Source organism: Haliotis rubra, unplaced genomic scaffold (assembly GCF_003918875.1).
Source record: "Haliotis rubra isolate DU_JTF1 unplaced genomic scaffold, ASM391887v1 Scf1045, whole genome shotgun sequence".
Classification (NCBI taxonomy): domain Eukaryota; kingdom Metazoa; phylum Mollusca; class Gastropoda; order Lepetellida; family Haliotidae; genus Haliotis; species Haliotis rubra.
In genome coordinates, this window is record NW_025764943.1 from 215,663 (window position 1) to 234,051 (window position 18,389).

General features: G+C 38.7%; 1 protein-coding gene and 2 long non-coding RNA genes across 3 annotated transcripts in view; all 3 read left to right on the top strand.

Annotated features, from left to right (window-relative positions):
• The window catches only part of LOC124275244 (multiple epidermal growth factor-like domains protein 6), a gene marked incomplete at its 3' end in the record, with an annotated part of 121,308 nt that overhangs the window by 16,177 nt on the left and 86,742 nt on the right, over positions 1 to 18,389 (top strand). The window lies entirely within an intron of this gene.
• On the top strand, positions 4,539 to 7,948 carry LOC124275226. Its single transcript, XR_006898243.1, has 3 exons — positions 4,539 to 4,583; positions 4,965 to 5,099; positions 7,814 to 7,948. It is a non-coding gene; the product is annotated as an uncharacterized LOC124275226 (long non-coding RNA).
• LOC124275217 lies at positions 16,771 to 18,280 on the top strand. Its single transcript, XR_006898239.1, has 3 exons — positions 16,771 to 16,821; positions 17,044 to 17,122; positions 17,454 to 18,280. It is a non-coding gene; the product is annotated as an uncharacterized LOC124275217 (long non-coding RNA).

Sequence of the window (18,389 nt, forward strand, 5' to 3'; positions counted from 1 at the left end):
AGTTGGGCAAATCTTCCCATAGGATACTTGACGTGTTAGTCAGTGGAACATACCGTGTATTTATCACTTTTATATTTCTTTCTTTCTGTGGGGAGAATCATTAGTGTTTGGTGTAGAAGCTATGTATGACTCTTGGTAACAATACATGAAGATATTTTTCAGTTTGATGCTCACAACGTCTTCACTCCTGCAACTGAAATTAATTCAGCACATTTTCTTGTCCATCTCCACAATCCGCCATGTGACGGTGGCTTGTAAATAATCGATCCTGAACACCCCGTAGATTTGTTTGTTTCTTACGAGCAGCATTTTATGTTTGGGACTGCGCCTAAAACACGTTAGTACTGACAAGCAATATATTGATGATGAATATAATCTCGCTCTTGTATCCTGTACCAGACGTACTACAAACAACCTTAATGACACACGAGTCAGCTTCTGGTATGTTTCTGTTCATCTGCTTACAGAAAACATTGCATTTCAAAAGACAGCAGCACAGAGTAGCAATTATAGTGAAGGCGGCATCCCCTACTGTGCTGCGTATGCTGTAGATGGGAACACTGACACAGACGTCAGTCACAGGAGTTGTTCACACACATATGAACCAGTTGGTGGGTCTGCCAGCTGGCAGGTGCTCCTTGATGATCATCAGATGTTCAACATCAGCAGGATCAGGATCTACCTGCGAGACGACCGTAAGTCATATACATTAACTGTCCCTGTTATACATACACATGCAAAGTTCCACTATATCATATAGATGTTAGTTACAAAACCAAATATATTATGCAAGACTAGGAGAAGTAAGATTGTAGTGACATTTAAACACTTTCATCACACAAGTTGACTTTTATATAATGCACATCAAATTACCACAGGGTGTTACAAATGTTTGCATGACTTTTATACTGAATTATAGAAAACAGTTGGTGTATATAAATATGAATGTGTAAACAATGTCATCATACAAGCTGACTGTTATATAATATCCAGCCAGCTGTTAACATCACTACAGGGTGTTACAAATGTTTGGGTGACTTCTAAACTGAAACATAGAAAACAGTTGATGCATTTAGTAAGTGAGTGGGTATCGTTTTACGCCGCTTTTAGCAATATTCCAGCAATATCACCAGAAATGAGCTTCACACATTGTACCCATGTGGGAAATCGAACCCAGGTCTTCGGTGTGACAAGCGAACGCTTTAACCACCAGGCTACCTCAACGCCCCTGATGCATTTAAATGTGTACAACAATATTAAATATCATTATTTTTGGTCGTACAACTATTGGCTTGTTTTGCTGAAATTATAATGTAAGCTTTCAGCAAATGTGAAAACAGCACCTTTGCCGAGTGTGCAGAAATGGTGCATATGACGAGCTTGTTTGGTTTAATAAAGTGTAAACCTCCAAAATCCCCGTTATTGTTTATGAAAAAGCAAGAGCATGAACATTCAGGGTGGGATCACTATTGTACGACACAACTGTGAGGTACAGAATTAGAACATCACCACCTGCACGCCCAATGCTATTCAACCCCATCAACATCGATTGGTAGTCCTCAATAGAACCAAAGCATAACAAAACCATGAATTACCCATTTACCTTTGATACAAACACAAACGTGTACTTGTATATCATTACAGTCCTAGAAGTACGTTATAAACCTTCCAAATAAATAACTTGACGTTTGGTAGGTTAGTTTGTTGTTTAACGTCGCACTCAGCAAAATTTCAGCTAGATATGGCGGTGGTCATATCACTGTCCAGGAACCTTGTACAGTATGGAGTGGGGTTCCCTCGATCATACCATCAAATCCGACGTCTCAGGCCGACGTTCATTTCGACGCCGTTAAACACGTTTGGGGTTATCCAGGAAACGCAAAGTGTCACTGACGTCTCCTAGCAATGTGACAATTTGTAGGGGCTGCAACCAACGAGGATGATAAGCACAAAGATCGCGTTGCAAAGATCGCGTTTTACTCAAGTAAAAGGACTTACTGCGCCCGGCTAGTGCAGGCCATGGGATAATTCTTGGTCTTAATCATAGGTTTTACAGAAATAAACGTTCTTGAATAGGATGTTTGGCAACACTATTCTTTGTTCCAATACTTGATGTTAACATATATTTTTTCATGATCCTCTAATCATTCATTTATATTTCATTTTTCCGTTTCATTTTATTGTTTCAAGATTTGGACCGCAACAATGGCCTGCAGGTGCTTGTGAACGGCGACCTGTGTGTCCCTGTGAGTGGAACACCTGACTGGTTACATGGACCTGTCACAAACCCTGTTGACGTCACATGTACCCACGTCATGAAGGGGAACAATGTTACTATAACCATAGCGGAGCATTTCTGACATTGTGCGAGGTTCAAGTGTTTGGTAAGTTTGATCCAATCGAGGTCGATAGTTCGTTTACTATCATGATATTGTTGACAGCAGGCAAGGTATATAATGAGAGAATTAAATCAATTCACCTATATTATTACCCAAGTTCAAAAACTGACTGACAGACAGATTTTATTCAGTAATGTGGGCCATATGGCCTATGTTACAATGTAGTTGACAGTATAAACTGAATCACGTTTTTCTAGATTTAAATAAATATACAGAAGTTAATTTATGACATTTTCATTTTGACAATTTAAAATGTTTGGAAGTGAAAGATACCCAGTATAAATTCAGCTTTAGCACAGTAATAAAGAGCCATATGGTGAAACAAACAATTAAATCACGTCACAATTCCAATGATGTCCACGTTTCACTACTTTGTTTTGAATTGCAATCAATTTATTGAGTAAGAGCTAGATGTTGTCTATTTCGCTCTTAGGGCAATTCTTCCAGATTCGTTTAGAAAATTTCACGCATCATTTCGTACTTGCGTTTTGTTGTGTGAAACAGCAAACAAGTCCGAGGTTGGGAAAAACTGTATGAAGTTGTATTGTAAAGGCAAATTCATTAGTGTCAATGTGAAGTCTTACCCAAAACCTTACAATCCACACTATGGATACTTATGAAACGTCCGAATTCTAAATACATCATATTTTTCAACTTAAATTAGAGAATAAGGTCCAAAGGTAACATCTCAAACTTTGGAATTGCGAATTTATATAGTACAATACGTACTACCATACAATCAACAGGTCATGATTGACAATGTATCTGTGATTTCATTTGACAAACCATGTACATGATAGAAAATGTAGCTAAACACAGAGACTTAATGCAAAGTTATCATCCATACAGAGATGACTGTCAAGGGAAGAGAAGCTCTTGCCAAAAACACTGTAACTGTCACATTTTGATTTTGGAAGGTAATAGGTATTCAAGACTAAGTGAATCATGATTTACAAACAAACCCCAGATCCAAAATCCCCAACGAGGTTATATTCTCACAACTCCTGACTTTGACTATATTTCCCGAGCTCTTTTTACGATAAAATAACGTATCCTGCATATCAAGGTTTCAGTGAAACATGTTCTACAAGAAAGTGATACATAACATGGAGTTTGATACCCATCGCTAGTTAAGACTATAGAAAGTATATTACGAACATTATCAAACTGAGACTGATGCATGTCCTTGTAGTTTGCAGTGATGGTTGGTTTGGCTCTGACTGTAGCAAGCTTTGCCAGTGTCTAGATCCATCTGAAGTATGTGACAAGGAGACGGGCTACTGTAGGAGAGGATGTGCTGCTGGGAAACAAGGACCAGGGTGTCAGCAAGGTTAGGTTTAGTCATGCTAATACTAGCTTTAAATTAGTCTGTCGTTCTAATGGCAAATTGACCATATAGAGCGCGTGGCCATATTATTATGTACAATTGTAATGCGTTGATATCGTGTAGTGCAATGCCCGATTTTAAAATACTGCTCCTGAAAACATCGTCTGGATATTTGGTGGCATTATATTGATGTAATATATCCTTTGAAGTCATTATGATATCCTGCATATAATATATAATTACGCATCCATCTGAAGATATTTTTCTTTCTATTGCTGCTATATTGTGAGTATCTTACATTCTTTACAGACTGTGACCATGGTCACTACGGGGTCAGTTGTTCCTACACGTGTGGTCAGTGTAGTGGGTCATCTGATTGTCAGAAGGTCGATGGAACCTGCACACAGGGATGTCAACAGGGTTACAGCCCCCCTTTGTGTAAAGGTGAGAATTGCATGAACATGATCTAAACTCTATACATTTCTTTGTTGTGTCAACAGCATTACGCAAGTATTGTAAGGACGTGGGAGGGGTGACAAAGAAACTTGTTAAAGTGTCATTGACCAATGAAATTAAAGTATTTTACATGAAGGTAAGATAAAGCTATTATATATATACATATATATAGTTGTATACTTATTATTTGTTTGTTATTTCCCCCAAAGGACCTACAACGGTTATTCTCATGTGAATGTTTACCAGGTTTTGAATATTTTCAGTGTGCAGTGGTCGGTGGTTTGGCACCAACTGTAGTGAACAGTGCAAGTGCCAGAATGAAACAGAAATATGCGACAAGACCACCGGGCACTGTACAAGTGGCTGCCGTGCTGGGAAGACAGGGGTTGGATGCCAGGATGGTGAGATGACGCTTCTTCATGGACAAGAGAAACATACATTATGTTGAGGCTGATTTGCCATAGATATACATGTATATTAGAAAACATAATAGGTGTGAAAACATAATGTGCTTGAAAACAACACCTTAAAATATTTTCCCCCTCATAATAAGACGTCTTATATAACACTGACCTCCACATCGCACTGGCATGCCCTGAGCTCACACAACATGGTGAACATTATTAACCCGATTAACGAAAAACTGTCTATGAGGCGCTAGAAGGTTGACAGGTATAGTTTTATTGACATAATACACTGTTAAAATTTAATAAACAATTCATGTGTATAAAAACAGACTAAATGAACGATGATCTACGTCCCTTACTTTACCACGTGTACAGATTGTGGCCTGGGTCAGTATGGGTTCAACTGTTCCTCCACGTGTGGTCAGTGTAGCGGATCGTCCGACTGTAAGAAGGATGATGGAAAGTGCACACAGGGATGCCAAACAGGTTACCTCCTCCCTTTGTGTAAAGGTGAGAAACATCTGTTACTGACGAAAAAGGTGAGTGAGTGAGTGAGTTTAGTTTTACGCCGCTCTCAGCAATATTCCAGCTGTATTGCGGCGGTCTGTAAGTAATCGAGTCTGGACCAGACAATCCAGTGATCAACAGCATGAGCATCGATCTGTGCAATTGGGAACCGATGACATGTGTCAACCAAGTCAGCGACCCTGATCATCCGATCCCGTTAGTCGCCTCTTATGACAAGCATGGGGTACTGAAGGTTCATTCTAACCCAGACCTTCACAAGTGGACGAAAAAGGTGTTTTATGGAGTGGCGTAATTATTCAAGTAATACATTCGTGTTAATTTGCCATTAACAAAATGTCAGTGTTTTTTTCAAAAGTAGTTGCCAGATTCTACTACTTTACACTTAGATCAATTAAACTTGAACTATTAGCAACTTTCCGAACCTTTACTTTGTGGAAAAATGAGTGAGTGAGTTAAGATTTAAAGTCACATCGGCAATATTTCAGCCATATCGTGACTAAAACTAGTTCTAAATTCATAATACATAAATGTAATATATAAAACCCTGTCAACGAAGGACAGTAAAACTACAAGATTATCACAGATTGAGTTAAAACTAGCTAGCATATATTTTTAAAAGCATTAAATAGTATTTTTGGACAATACAATGTAAGAATGGGCTATAGATCGCCAACAACTGGAGGCTGATCACCATACTAGGGACCATGGGGACTTACAGTGCCCTTGCTACCTGCATGGACCCTAACAGGATTTAAACCATCCCTTCAGCCACTGGCGATTGTAGGACAAGTTTAGCCGAATTTTAAAGGAACAAATATACTACGTTTAATAATCGGGTAAGCAAAGCTTTAACTTTGAAAGTTTTGGGACTTATGTACCCTCTCAGGAGGACAATAATTTTACGATACTTTAACCCCCCTTCGAGGATACAGCAACTAACGATCGCAGTTGTTATACTACCATGTTTAAAATACCATTTATCTACTTACAAATCATTTAACAAATCTAATTCTTTTAAAAATGCAAGAATTAAATGAGAACTGACATTAGTAAAAATCTTTCATAGTTCGTGATTTGAAATAGATATCCCTTGTGATGGAATATTCAACACAGTCCAGCAGGACATGCTTGACCGTGATTCTTTCATCACAAGGGATACAAACGGAGGATCCTCACCTTTTAATAGGTATTCATGAGTATATCTTGTGTGGCCAATACAACGTCGTATGATGACCTCCTCAAATCTTGACTGACAACCCAAGTAAGTGTAACCAATATAGGGTTTTATTTCATGCAATTTGTTAATACCTACTTGGGTGTCCCACTTCTTTTGCATCAGATCACGGATGTAGATCTGTAATCAGAGTATGGAATAAGAAGTGGTGTCACAGATTTAGTGAGTGCTGCCTTGGCAGCAAGATCGGCCATTCTATTCCCAGTAATGCCAACGTGGCTGGGTAACCAACAAAAGACGATGTCGCATTGGCCAGTAGCAAGCTCATTATACAATTCAATAATTTCTATTAAAAGTGGATGTTTACAAGAATTATTTTTAATAGCCTGAAGACACGTAAGAGAATCGGAAAAGATTATGTATTGTGTATATTTACGGTGTTTATTAATATATTTAAGAGCTGCTAATTTGGCGTTAGCTTCTGCTGTGAAAATAGAGCTGTTAGTTGGTAGTCGAGAAGATATTGTTTGGAAAAATGAAATTACCAGGGAAAGCCTGAAATATTAATATGACAAAATGAAACAATACAATGACAACAGCAGAAGAAGTCCAACGTTGTGGCATTGTTAGCTGTTCCCGGTCATGAATACGATGTGGGCAAATCCTTGAGTAATCTACAGTAAAGTCTTCGAAGCTAACTGCACTGTAGAAACAGTTTGACAGGAGAACAGATGATTTGGGTACGGTTGGTTGGTTCGTTGGTTGTTTAACGCTACAGTCAGCAATATTCCAGCTATATGGCGGCGGTCTGTAAATAATCGAGACAATCCAGTGATCAACATCATGATCACCGATTCACGCAAGTGGGATACGATGACTCGTCAACCAAGATAGCGAGCCTGACCACCCAGTCGCCCTTTACGACAAGCCTGGGTTGCTGAAGACCAGTTGTAACCCGGATGTTCACGGGTAATTTGGGTAAGGAGGCTGGACCTTGGCTTCAACTACTCAGGCGCTAAACAATCTCGATGTGGAGTTACTCGAATCCCAAACCAATAACTGATGGTTAACAGACCTTTAACGGGGGCGTGAGATTCTACTTTCTCAAAAGACGATCTGTGTATACCCAATTTCCTTTTTCAGTATAATATTATACAACATGGGTTAAAAAATGTATATAATTACTTCCTTTCAACACCTCTTCAATGACGCCACTCCAGACAGGTACACAGATGTTCACCGACAAAAAATTTCAGCTGTTGGATGGAATGGGTCTATCGTTGGCCTTCTCTGAGAGTCCCATGACAACAATACACTGGTTCCTCACATTACATAGCTCTGTATCGGGGGATAGGGGTTGGCGAGGGGGAGGGACTAGCAACTAAGGTGTCAAGAGCTGGGATGTAATGTGAACTGTACACAACCAAGGGAGGCCACTGTATATGAAGATCACCATCAATGTTACCAATTTCATCATTTTGCATGGTCATTTTCTAAATGATATGTTTTCTGTCTGTATTAGACTGTGTAGAAGGACACTATGGTGTTAATTGTTCACAACAATGTGGCTCGTGTAAAGATGACTCACCGTGCAATACAACCACTGGTGTCTGTGTGCTGGGATGTACAGATAACTTTGAAGAACCATATTGCAAATGTAGGTGACACTTTCATCCAATCATATGTATATTGCATTTCGTTAATAATAGTTATGATTTAATTCTTAGTAGTAAAATTAAAATTACAGCTCGACTATGACACATATTCTCTTTATTTATTTTAGGTTATTACAAGACGTCGCCTTTGTTTTCAAGTATTTGTTATATTCTCTAAATATAATAATAGTTTCAGTTTTTATGTGATGGCTGGTTTGGCACTAACTGTAGTCAATGCTGCTGAATACCTGCATACATTCGGAAATCTCATTCATAACTAGTTCATCTAGACCTGGTCGTGTAACTGAAATCTGATGGCATCACTGACTGTCTTCATGCATGTTATACATGCACATGCATGGCGATTTCTAACTGGGTGCCGTTCCACTAACCAATCTTACCCATGTCAATAGTAAAGTTAGGATCCAAAGTCGAAGTTGCTCATGACCAACTGAGAATCGCTAAAATCAATCGAAGAGAAACCAAAACGGTGGCTTTCATATTCTATGTGAAGAAGAAGAGCGAGCATTTGACCGTGAAATATTAATATGACAAAATGAAACAATACTATGACAACAGCAGAACGTTGTGGCATTGCTAGCTGTTCCCGGTCATGAATACTAGGTGGACAAATCCTTGAGTAATCTACAGTAAAGTCTTCGAAGGTAACTGCATTGTACAAACAGTTTGACAGGAGAACAGATGATTTGGGTACGGTTGGTTGGTTGGTTCGTTGGTTGGTCGTTTAGCGCCACACTCAGCAATATTCCAGCTATATGGCGGCGGTCTGTAAATAAACGAGTCTTGACCAGACAATCCAGTGATCAACATCATGATCACCAATTCACGCAAGTGGGATACGATGACTTGTCAACCAAGATAGCGAGCCTGACCACCCAGTCGCCCTTTACGACAAGCCTGGGTGGCTGAAGACCAGTTGTAACCCGGATGTTCACGGGTAATTTGGGTAAGGAGGCTGGACCTTGGCTTCAACTATTCATGCGCTGAACAATCTCGATGTGAAGTAACTGATGGTTAACAGACCTTTAACGGGGGCGTGAGATTCTACTTTCTCAAAAGACGATCTGTGTATACCCAATTTCCTTTTTCAGTATAATATTATACAACATGGGTTAAAAAATGTATATAATTACTTCCTTTCAACACCTCTTCAATGACGCCACTCCAGACAGGTACACAGATGTTCACCGACAAAATTTTCAGCTGTTAAATGGAATGGGTCTATCGATGGCCTTCTCTGAGAGTCCCATGACAACAATACACTGGTTCCTCACATTACATAGCTCTGTATCGGGGGATAGGGGTTGGGGAGGGGGAGGGACTAGCAACTAAGGTGTCAAGAGCTGGGGTGGAATGTGAACTGTACACAACCAAGGGAGGCCACTGTATATGAAGATCACCACCAATGTTACCAATTTCATCATTTTGCATGGTCATTTTCTAAATGATTTGTTTCTGTCTGTATTAGACTGTGCAGAAGGACGCTATGGTGTTAATTGTTCACAACAATTATGTGGCTCGTGTAAAGATGACTCACCGTGCAATACAACTACTGGTGTCTGTGTGCTGGGATGTACAGATAACTTTGAAGAACCATATTGCAAATGTAGGTGACACTTTCATCCAATCATAGTGACGTATATATTGCATTTCGTTAATAATAGTTATGATTTAATTCTTAGTAGTAAAATCAAAATTACAGCTCGACTATGACACATATTCTCTTTGTTTATTTTAGGCTATTACAAGACGCCGCCTTTGTTTTCAAGTATTTGTTATATTCTCTAAATATAATAATAGTTTCAGTTTTTCTGTAGTCAATGCTGCTGAATACCTGCATACATTCGGAAATCTAATTCATAACTAGTTCATCTAGACCTGGTCGTGTAACTGAAATCTGATGGCGGTCTGAACATCACTGACTGTCTCCATGCATGTTATACATGCACATGTATGGCGATTTCTAAGGTCTGGTTGACAGGGCGCTTGACCTCGGATAAGGTGAACCTGTCTAGAAGCAAAGGACTAAGGTTATGCCAGGTTACTTTGTGTCATGGCTGAATGATGAGTTGTTGACAAATGTTCAGTGTGAATAAGACTTTCCTAATGTGATTGATTTCCCTTTGAAAAATGGTGGTAAATGTTTTCGACATTTTTGTATCAAATGTGATGTTCGCAAATCATGTCTCCAAACCTAAAGAAGTAAGTGTTTAATCCTACAGTGAACTTTTGAACTGGGCCCTAATGTATGTAATGTGTCCAGTTTGACAATTGGTTGTTCTTGATGTAAGTTGAATATTTCCATGCTATAAAAACTATTTATGTACAAAATCTAATTCAAATCTGGCTGGTTTGACACGGTTCTTTAGGACTCTGTTGTGGAAAATGGACCATGAACACTCCAACCTCCATATGTTCATCACCACAAGAATTGTTGTAGCTGAAAGACAAGAAGTGTCTTCAGTCAAGTTGTCCCCTTTTGTGTGGTTACTCCTGAAACCCCATTGCTTCCACTTCACTGAATATTATTGCTCTACTATTACTAGAAACTAAAATAACAGATTTGTAAATTTAAAGGTAATTCAATATCTCGGCTACCTTTTTAAAGAGTATGCAAGCGTTTATGCTTCCACCACATTTCAAATGGATATACATTCCGAACGTGTTTATTCTAATTCATCCATATTCCGGAGCAGAGGAAATATCAAATTGTCCAGTCCTCCTATATGCAGGTCTCAGTGACACGTAATATATGAAATCCTTCATGTTCAATAATATTTATCATTTATATTAAGAATTAATGACTGATTACATTTTTGTCGCCAGGTCAATACGAATAATATAGCTTCAAGAACTAATATCTTAACGTGGGATACTTCTGTCCATTACCCTGGGTTCTGAAAACGTCTAGTGAGCTGGTGATATAGTTGGATATCCAATCAAGAGTGATTTTACTATTTATCTGTCCACATTATTCCAACAGCATGTGTCCAGGGAAAGTACAGTGTAAACTGTTCAGCCACCTGTGGTCACTGCAAGGATTTACCTGGGTGTGACCGGTCAACTGGACACTGTGAAATGGGATGTTTGCCAGGATACGCCCCACCACTGTGTGTGAAAGGTTGGGTTTGTGATCGTATCATGTTTACCCAAATTCTTAAACATGTACATTAAACATTGATACCAAAATAATGACGAATCTTTGCACAACCTTTTCTAAATTCTTTTCAAATAGTTTGATAATGTGGGTAAAGCATGAACTCGTATACAAGGTGTTGATTAATTACAGTTCGGAACTAACCTATTCTTTGAGCACCAGGCACAGGGCAACGTTAGAGCCTAGGGAATTAGTTTACTGGCAGAAACCGTCTTCTGTTGAAACCTATTGGGTTTCAGAATGTGGAGACTACACATACGGTCTGAACTGTTCTGGTGTGTGCAGCTGTCTGAACCAGTGTGAGGTGTGTGACAAGGTCACAGGGGAATGTGGAACTGGGTACCAGACAACAACAACAATAACAACAACAGCAACAGGAACAACAGAGCAATGTCAATGTCAATGTAATTGCTATCAGGATAATATATACCCTGACATTTGTACCAAAAAATCACTGTCAAATTGCCTGCAGCTATCTGAGCCAGTGTTCAAGGTCAGACAGCAATATAATTTGCCGACTAATATGCTGACGATATACTCTTTGCCATATATACCTCTCCCTCGCCTAAATACCATGATCATATTTTGAGCCGACACTTCATATCTGAGTGTCTACTTGATAAGAATGGGGCTCCACCTTGCGGGTATCGAGACAAGTCGCATGCTTGGAGAGCTCTGCAAAACTTTGAAATTACTAGTCTACTAATGATGACTGAAGTGTGAAAAGTGTTCATGAAACCTCCAAACAAACGAAGGAAGTAATGACGTGTGATTTGAACGCCCACAGAGCCAGAATAGGGTGCTTTGTGACAACCTATGTATCCTTCATGTTGAAGCGAGCCCGAAGACGATGCGGCATGTTGACGCACGTGCGCTGCATGCTTGGAGGGGCGAAGACAGGTTTGAAACTCTGTCTCTTCACTTCATTACTACTTATCCTGGTCAGCGGCGATGTCGAGAAAAACCCGGGCCCACCGAAAACTCCGTCTACACGGCAAAGCACGCTGGACGACGTGAGAAAGCCAGACGAAAATGTTGCAGACCTGATCAGAAATCTACGGTCAGGTATGTGCAAGGAGATAAAAGATTTGAGAAAAGATATGAATAAAAACTTTAAGGACTTATCAGGAAAAATAACAGAATGAGAAGAGGACGTATTCCGACTTTCAGAAGAAAATGCGGAACTCAGAAAAACTACACAGCAACTGAACGAGAAGATAGATTACATGGAAAATAAATCGAGAATGAACAATCTGATTTTTCACAATATTTCTGAAGAACGTAACGAGGCCACAGGCGCCACTGAAGAAAAAGTGCGTGAAGTAATTCAAGATATTCTGGGAATTGAGGAGCCGGTGGATATACTCAGTGCTCGTCGCATGTCAACAGGATCCCGTGGTAACCATCCGGTACTGGTGTCATTCAAGGACTACAAAACCAAGGCACTAATACTGAAATCAACATCTAAACTGCGCGACCATGATGTAAACATCTCGCAGGACTTCACAGAGAGAATTCGACAAGTGAGACGGAAATTAAAACCATTCCAGGACAAAGCACGGCAAGAGGGTAAATATGCAACCTTACATTTTGACAAGATTCAAATTGACAATAAATTGTTCAAACTTAATTCAAATGAAACAGAACTATACACTGTGAAATCGTTTCCATGGAAACCACGTACTAACGCCACAAACACTGATAGCTAGGGGTGTGGCCAAGGCCGTAATCAAAACCCAGGTACTTTAAATTTTGTCATCTGGAATGTTGAAGGACTGAAAGAAAATGAGAAATAACTGTGTTATGGAATTTATTAATAAATTTGATATAATATCTCTTGTGGAGACATGGGCGAATCACGATGATGTGTTCAGCTTTCCTGGATATCAACAATTCATCCAATTGAGAAGCAAAACTGAAGGGGACTCGGGCGGTATACTTACCCTAGTCAAGGACTATATCTCATCGCAAGTCACTCAACTTAAATCAGCGTCCAACAACATTCTGTGGATAAAGTATAACGGAGGACAAACGCCTTTATTCATCTGTACTGTGTACTTCTCCCCTGAGGGGTCTAGTGTGCACTCCGAGGAGGAATTATTTGATATCCTAGAGAATGATATGTTATGCTAAAAATCAGACTTTCCAAGCTGTGAGATAGTTATTCATGGTGACTTTAATGCTCGTACTGGTGATGGTACACTACCTGATTTTGTCGAAAACGATGATATCACCTATTTGCCAATCGATAATGACATGAGCTATAATCAAGACGATAGCCTGCCACGCAGATCACAAGACAGTGTTGTCAACAAGCGTGGACTTTCTTTGTTAAACTTTTGTCAATCAACAGGACTCCGGATTTGTAATGGTCGATTATGTTCAGACAGTAGTATTGGTAAAATAACCTGTTTTGCCAATGGCGGTCAGAGTGTTGTCGATTATGTTTTGTGCAATTTACATCGTTTCCAACTATTCACAAAATTTGATGTTTCAGATGAAATAGAGTGTACCCATTTACCTATAATCTATTCTTTAGCTCTCAACACTGTATTTGATTGCCATCGTGAAAATCTCACTGACCGTCTAAAGTATGTTTGGTCCGATCACTTCCATGGTGAATATGTAAACGCATGGCATAATCTTGAGGACTCAACTAAGAACGATTTTAACAACCACATTAGCAGCAATGATGTTGACAGTGCATTAAACTGCTTTCAGAATACGCTTGAAAAATGCTCTGGGAAACCCAGAAAATCGTGTGACAGCGCTAGAACAGTGCATAAGCGCAGTGACTGATTCGACGATGACTGTTTACACGCGAGATTGACAGCTCGTCAATTGCTGCGTGCATTTCATGCAAGCAATGAAGAATGCGACCGACTGACCTACATCTCGGCACGGAAACACTATAAGGAACTCTGCCTGCGTAAATCGTCTGTCTCGACCGATGTGTTTGTGAACAAGTTGGAACAATCGCTACAAAGTAATAACAGTAAACTTTTCTGGTCCTTATTGAGACCGAAGATACAATCACAGTCTGGAACTATTACATCACTTGCGTGGACTGCACACTTCGAAGAACAGTTTAATGGTACAAACTATGATCCAAATGAACTTGATTTCTATATTTCTGTAAATGATTTTGTCACGGGTATAACTGACAACCTCATTGATGCAACTACTGATGTCGATAATGGCCTTGATCATGACATCTCTGTTTCTGAAATTCAGGACGCAATCTCAAGTATGCATTGTGGGAAAGCCCCTGGATACAGTGGCGTCCCTATAGAATTTTTCAAGTATGTTCCTAGGCAATGCTTGGATATGTTGAGAGTACTTTATAACATGATTTTGTCAACTGGTGTTTACCCTTCTCAGTGGACGCTTGGTGTCATTATTCCTATACACAAAAAGGGGCCGAATAATAATCCAGCAAACTTTAGGCCAATCACTCTACTTGAGGTTTCTGGTAAAATCTTTTCTAAAATCCTATGTAACAGACTCTCGAAATGGACTGATAATCAGAATATCATTATTCCTGAACAAGCAGGTTTTAGGAAGGCTTTCAAACGGTTGATAATGCTTTTGTAATTGACACCTTCATTAATAAGTACTTATCACTTTACAAAGGTAGACTTTATTGCGCTTTCATAGATCTGAAAGCAGCTTTCGACTCTGTGCATAGACCATCCCTATTTTACAAACTGTGGACTGGTAATGTAAAGGGGAAAATGTTTAGACTTATCAAGAATATGTATGAAAATGTGAAATCATGTGTGTTGGTAAACAATGGTTGTAGTTTTTGATTGCCTCTTTGGTGTACGTCAGGGGTGCCAATTATCACCTTTCTTGTGTTCATTCTTTGTAAATGATATAGCAGAGGTTCTGAGTATAGATAAGCAATATTGTGTTAATCTAGACTTACTTGATCTCTTCAAACTTTTGTTTGCTGATGATATAATCTTATTCGATAGCACTGTTATTGGTCTACAAAAAAGACTAGATAAACTGACGGATTACTGTAATAAGTGGCAACTAAAGGTAAATTCATCCAAGAGTAAAATTATTGTGTTTCGTAAGGCGGGTAGGCTTAAAAAGTACGAAATGTTTTCTCTTAATGGCAGCCCGCTTGATATTGTTCCCAGTTATAAATACCTTGGAGTACATCTTTCTAGCTCTGGTTCATGGTATAAATCTCAAAAGATATTGTCTCACAGGCTTGGAAAGTAATACTTTTGTTACAATCAAAAGTGTATAATTTTCATAAACTTCCCTTGAAAATGTTACTTCATATCTTTGATGTTAAAGTGCTGCCCATACTATTATATGGTTCAGAAAATTCTGTAAACTCATATTAAAGTTAAGAAGATCTGTCCCTAATATAGTTGCGAGAGCTGAACTGGGGAGGTACTCATTAAAGGTAAACCAACATTTGAAAATAATTAAGTATTGGTTACGTTTATTATCCCAGAGTGAAAACAGTATATTACATTATAGTTATGTATATAAGTATAACCGAGCTGAAAAGGGTCTGGATTGTTGGGCACTTAAAGTTAAAAACCTTTTATGCTCATATGGATTTGGTGAAATTTGGAACCAGCAATCTGTTTCCTGCATTCAACTATTTCTATCAACTTTTAGAACACGGTGTATTGATATCGATAATCAGTTTCTCTTTGAATCGTTTGACAAGTTATCTTCCTTGTATTTTTGCAAAACAATCAAGTTATCCAATGAATATGAAAACTATTTAAATGCTGTGAATATTAATGCATTTAGGATTACTCTTTCACAATTTCGTACATCCAGTAGTGATCTTATGATATCACAGGGTAGAAAATTAGGCATATCTAAACGTGAAAGACTTTGTCCATTCTGTATCATCCCAAATGTAGAAACAGAATACCATGTCTGTCTAGTGTGTCCATTCTATAATGACCTTAGAAGAAATTTCTTGCCATGTTATTACTACAAATTCCCTTCAGAGTGTAAATGTAAACTTTTATTTACCACCAAAAATACTTCCATGCTTAATAACCTCGCCAAGTTTACTTTCTTTGCTCTGAAAATGAGGAGCAAGCAATTGTCCATTACATAACCTACATATTTTATAGTCACATGTATATTGTACTAGATATAACTTGCAGAACTTAAACATTGCTACTCGCACTGGTGGCGCGACATCAACATCTTTGTCAAACTATAATTGTAAAATGGGCCTGTGGCCTGATTTACCGAAATAAACTACTACTACTTGATAAGAATTCATTTTGCATAGTATATTATTATCGCCTTAATCCAACACACAGACACTTTAACGCCTTCATTAGGGAATAGGCAATTAGAAATTACGTTTGCATAATCAATGTAAAATAATACTGATATTAAGGACATATGATACTTGTTAAAATATTTGTGTTGTTAGATGTTGCGATGTGTTTTGGTGCAATCTAAATCAAAAGACTTTTTTATCACATGCTAATCTCGGACATATAGGCATGTAATCTAGTGGTTCATGTGTCTCATGACGACAAGTCACGTGTCAGTTTTATAAGTAAACGCTTTACAGATGTGTTCTTCTGAGGTATAAACACCAAGGGAGTTATACCTCTTGCAAGTGTATTCATATCAGTTTGTGTTTCCCAACAGGCACTGCGAGTCCAGTCAAAGCTGATGATACAGGCAATGAAACAGGTAAGACTAACTGGGACAGGTGCGTGATTGATACTTAATGTGTCTTCACAACAGGTAAGACTAACTGGGACAGGTGCGTGATTGATACTTAATGTGTCTTCACACCGCGGACAATGTAAGTGATTTTCCACATTACACTAATATACATCACTTACGTAAACCTTTTTTAACACCTACAGAACATATATCAGTATATATAAATAACTCCCTCTTCTGTTTCAGACGTTCGCTTCATCGTCGTGTGTTGCCTAATGGTGTTGCTTTTGGCATACTCAGCTGTAGTAACAACACTTAATGTCAGGTAGAATTATCTTTGTTGTTACTATCGTTGACGGCTTTTTCCAGGGCAAGAGAGAGAGAAAGGGAAAGTGAGAGAGAGAGAAAGAGAGATAGACACACATAGAGGAGAGAGAAAGAGATTGAGTTGTGTATGAAAAAAATATTCTTTGTTACATTGCATCCGGGACGTTTAGAATAATAGGCCATCAGCGTGAATGTTATATTGATATACAGTTAAAATTTCAGCATTCAGATTACTAGAGATTGATTACTTGTCAGTATTCAGATTCGTACCCTTTGAACGAAAATGTGAGCTAAGCCATGTAACTAACCTTTTTTGTTATATCTTTCAGGCTCAGACGACTACAAGCCCTAACCAAAGCTGAACTTGAGAAACAGTATATGTCACTGGAAACTCGAGGGGAATCATCTGTCTATGACGTCATTGCAGGAACCCATACATACTGCAATGACGTGCAGCCTGGGGGCAGTGATTATGAAAACACCAACATGAATGTCACGAAACACGACGAGAATTCATTGTAGGATGCCAACATCTGCCACGTGGTGTTATTTGACGTATTAAGTGACATATCTCCGGAATATTCCACGTCATCTTCATGCTTGAAAGTCTATGGAAACATAATACATGTTCGTGTCTCGACGTTGGTACAGATGTAAGTCTTGTGGCTCTGGAGGAATCACATACTTAGTGTGCATTGGCATCTAAGGGTTGCACGATATGTGTACGACCGCTTCTGGTAACGACGATATGCACGATGCATCTCATTTAACGCATCTTTAGTTACACATCTCAGTTTCATCATCCATAGCTGTAAGAGGCGACTAACAGGATCCGGTAATCAAGCTTGCCGAGTTAGTTGACACTATATCATGTCATCGTATCCCAATAGTTAGATGCTCATGATGTCAATCACTGAATTGTCTGGTCCAGATATCCAGGTGTTATCAGTTTCTTCGGAAAATCGAGATTGCTTGCTCTCAGACATTGACATTTAATACTTACTGTATAAAAATTATTTTTCTATAGTCTATTTCTGTACTGATTTAGATTTGCAGTGGGTTGCTGTTTGTTCCATGTTTATCACTGTATCATAAATGCAATGCTCGCTGTGACTATTTTATGTGGGCATCGATATATTGCTTACTCCAATATGCATCTCGTGTCATATATATATATAGCTGTATATATATATATATACAGTGTTTTACTTTGTGTTATATATATATATATATATCATAACACACCAGGTAATTACTTCACAACA